The sequence below is a fragment of the Silene latifolia genome, chromosome Y, assembly GCF_048544455.1.
Source record: "Silene latifolia isolate original U9 population chromosome Y, ASM4854445v1, whole genome shotgun sequence".
Lineage (NCBI taxonomy): Eukaryota > Viridiplantae > Streptophyta > Magnoliopsida > Caryophyllales > Caryophyllaceae > Silene > Silene latifolia.
The window spans coordinates 133773244-133776670 of record NC_133538.1 but is presented as its reverse complement, the minus strand read 5'-3'; positions in this window follow the sequence as shown (position 1 = coordinate 133776670).

Here is a 3427-nt window from a genome sequence, read left to right as displayed (position 1 = left end):
AGAAAGGAGTAGAAGAAGAGTAAAATGAAGAAGCAGTAGAAAAGGGATAAAGTAGAAGTGAAGTAATGAATGAGTGAGGAAGAGTTACGCAGTCTTCTGTATTTAGTAGCATACGAAAATCTCCCCCTTAAACCTAATCCATAGCTTAATTACAAAAGCCCATACGAAATTAGGCAGAAAAAACTCTTATACGGGCAAAACCACTCGAACGAGTGGAAATAAACCACTCGATCGAGCAACTTAGCGACAATCCTGATACCGTCGTCAGGTACCAAAAATAAATACCTAGCTACTACTAACAGAAGTCAGCAGTAAGTAGGGTCGATCTCCACAGGGAGGCGGTCACTATCTACTTGTCTATTCGGTCTGTCTAAGTCACAAGTTGGGGGTTTTGAGTTGTTTGACAAAACTAAATTAGATAAAGCAAGAGAAACTGAAATGAGAGGAATTAACGAGCAAGGGAGAGAGGACTAGGATTTCGGGTCATCAATGAACGTCAGTCAATCGCAGTTAAGGTCCCAGATCAGTCAATGTGTTAGTCTAAGGGGCAATGAATATCTCCTTTCGGTCTCAATTTGCCCTAAAATGCTATTAGCTTAACTTTCACCCTCACTAAAGCATCCTATTGTTCACTGCGGGTCTCACCCCTTCTAACCTTTCGGTCTAGGTCAAGGCTTACCATAATTAAAAGGCTAATTGCATTGATGCAATCAGCTAGATACAATTAAGGGCAGTGATTAACAAGAAAGACTAAAACAACAACGACCAATCTATAAACTAATTAGCAATTAACATTCATCCATTGAATCACCTAATCATAGCAGAGAAATTAGCTAGACATAATAAAAGTAAGAACAAAAGCAAAGGGGAAAGAAATAAACATTAAATAAAATGAGAGAAAAGGGAAAAGAGAATGTTACAGTGGAAGAGATCCAGAAAATAGAGAGAAAATAATATCCAGTAGTGAAACAGTTGGCAAGAGAGAGAAGAGAGTTCTAAATGACGTCTCCCCTTCCTATTTATAAGAAAAATAGGATTTTATTTAACCTAATGACGGATTAAAGCTAAAAGCCCGAGCCCATAAGAGAAACGACTCGATCGAGTAGTTTAAAACAACTCGATCGAGTAAAATAAAGCTCAAACCACTCGATCGAGTAGAAAATATACTCGATCGAGTAAACCATAAAATGCAACTACTCGATCAAGTAGAAAAAGGACTCGATCGAACATAATTGTATTCGATCGATTACTTTCCAGTGCACATTTCCTGCTTCGCGCACTGAACTTCAAACGGCTGCCGTTTCTTCGTTACTTAGGCAAACAGGACGATTCCGGTGGCGTTGGAAAGCTAAGAGGAGAAAATTACATCTCCAATTGGAATCACCTGAATATCAGTTTTATAACTCGAGATATAGCTCTTCAAAGTAGGCACTAGCAATTTGAAGTTCTTCCTTTGCTCGCCTAGCTATCTTACTTCTTTGCGCATCCCAAAATAGCTACATTCCCGCTCCAAATTTACTCTTCCTCCAATTGCATGCTAAAATGACGGTAAAAGGCTCGATTTCACTATTTTCTGGTTCATCCCTGCAAATAAGACAAAAAAAACCAAAGTAGCATATTCGGGGCATTTCGTAGCATAAAACTACGATAATAGCATAGAAATACGTGCATAAAAAGGCCAAAAGGGACTATCTAAAATGTACGTATCAAATCTCCCCAAACCAAACCTTTACTCGTCCTCGAGTAAACTAAATGCAAACTAATAGAACGGAAAAGATAACTCAGAGCTAGCTATAACTTGTCTACTTAAACCAGTTTAATGCAAACTAAAATCAACAGTTACAGCTACAATGGTCATTACGCAAACGAATTATAAGATGTCCATAAATTAAGCTGACCTATCAACCCTGCAAGACCAACAAAATCAGACTCTCACGTGGTCACTCTTCTCTCATGAAGCAAAGGGTGAAAATATATGTATAAGAGAGAAAGAGAAAACAGTCACTCACCTAGACTGCGACCTACATAACATGCATGCAACTAATATGATAGGCAATTCTAGCTACCGTACACACATTCCAACCAAACAAGGTCCTGTCACAGCCGAGGGCTTAAAAAATATGGTAAAGTGAGGCAATGGGTAAGAAAAGGCAAAACATGTATGGGAATGTGGAGGTATAGGCGGCCAAGCTAGTACCTAAACAAAACCATGTGACAACATCCATTTCCAACTCAATTATGAATTAAGCAAAAGTGCCCTTCATTTGGCACAAACTCACCAAACCGAACTGAAAATAGTCCTCAATAAATGTAAATAAAGCATAGGAGCGAAACCGTCAACAATACAAACTCTTTTTTTTCCTTTCTCTTTTTTCTATTTTTTCGGTTTCTTTTCTTCACATTTTTTTTTCTTTTTTTTTTCGAATTCCTTTTTTTTTCATTTGTCACGTTTTTTTCATCAACCTCCTTTTCTTCATAAATTACCAACTCCGAATCAACAGATACAAGCCAAACTTGGCACAATGAAATATATACCGCAGAAACTTACACTAAACTAACTTGGCAAGGCAGGCTAAATTTGGAATGTAGTTAAGGGTCAACAGGCAAATTGGCTAATGTGGAGTTAAATGGGTAAAAATGAAAGAAAAGGAAATTGTAAGCACCTCCCTGCATGTGACACCAACCACTAACCCGAATGTATGCAGGCAAAAAGCAATTGAATTTCATATACATGCAAATTAATGAACATGTTATGCAAGGAGTATACTACTCACAATCCTATATGAAACTGGTCACAAATGACACCAGTTTATTAAGCTCTAAAACCTCAGAATTTATAGGTAGGTTGCCAAAATTTTCAGGTCAAGTCTATTCGTTCAGCTAAATTTTAACATTAACTCGTAGATATGCAAAAAGACATTGCTAAAAAGAATAATAGTGTATGCAAGGCTTAAACAAAAAGACAATTGCAGTGCAATATCATCATTGAAATCTACCGTTCCGACTCAACCTATATGCTAAAATAAACGTGAAATTTTTTTGAATTTTTTAAATTTTCAATTTTTTATGAGATTTTGAATTTTAATAAGAATAAACAACAATGCAAACGGAAATTAAATGTGACAACAGAAATGCAATAAAAACATGATGCAGACACAGATATGGATGCATAACCTCCCCAAACCAAACCGTACAATGCCCTCATTGTACCCAAAAATAGGGAAAGGAAATTGAAACTAAAAAAGGAGAGTGAAGATGCGGAAAACTTACAAGATAACGCGAAGAAGGGACCTCCCCAAACCAGCCAGCAACATGGGAGGTCGCAAACAGCTTCATTGTGGCGTCATAGGAAGCGAATTAAAGCAAGAAAACTCGATCGAGAGAACCGATTATTAAACAAAATAAAAACTGAAATGTTTGAAAAACA